At 54.6% G+C, this 687-nt stretch overlaps 1 non-coding gene across 1 annotated transcript; it reads right to left on the bottom strand.

The window, feature by feature from the left end:
• Positions 1-261: 261 nt before the first annotated feature.
• On the bottom strand, positions 262-400 carry LOC136506303 (small nucleolar RNA Z247). Its single transcript, XR_010771518.1, has one exon. It is a non-coding gene; the product is annotated as a small nucleolar RNA Z247 (small nucleolar RNA).
• Positions 401-687: the final 287 nt, after the last annotated feature.

Here is a 687-nt window from a genome sequence, read left to right as displayed (position 1 = left end):
AGGGCTCTTCATCGGATGAAGCCCTTTGATTGTTGTTGTAGTTGCGGTTGGAGTTGTAGCCACCGCCACGCCCTAGGCGTCCTCCAGGGCTTCCACGACCACCATAGCCGCCGCGGCTTCCATTGTTTCCTCGGCCTCCTTGCTGCATGTAGCCTCCACGAGACTGGCCACGGCCGCGGATAATTTTCCCGCGACCACGTCCGTGACTGGCTGCGTTGGCCGATCCTCCCTGGTTCCCTCCATAGACAAGATCCATATGAGTTTCAAAACTGAGGAGCTGTGAATAAAACTCACCAAGAGTGATTGACTCCACTCTAGTGCAGAGAGACGTGACGAGCGGATTGAAATCTTCGCCAAGCCCGGTGATGATGTACTCGATCAATTCTTCATCTTCTAGCGGCCTTCCTGCCGCTTTCATCTCGTCGCCTAGGGCCTTCATCTTGCCGAAGTACTCCGCGACGGACGAACTCCCTTTTTGGGTAGTCGCCAATGCAATCCGTGTGTTCACGGTTCTTGCCCGCGTCTGTGACGCGAACATATCTTCTATGATCTTCCATGCTTCTGCCGCCGTTGCACATGTAGCAACCTGCGAGAGGATGTCCTTGGACAGGGAATTAAGGAGATAGCTAAGGACCTGCTGGTCCGTTGCTTCCCAATCCTCCAGTGCCGGATTTGGCACTCTGATCT

This window comes from Miscanthus floridulus, chromosome 14 (genome assembly GCF_019320115.1).
Source record: "Miscanthus floridulus cultivar M001 chromosome 14, ASM1932011v1, whole genome shotgun sequence".
NCBI classification, from domain to species: Eukaryota; Viridiplantae; Streptophyta; class Magnoliopsida; order Poales; family Poaceae; genus Miscanthus; species Miscanthus floridulus.
The sequence above is the reverse complement of the archived record's forward strand: the minus strand, read 5'-3'. Positions and strand labels throughout refer to the sequence as shown.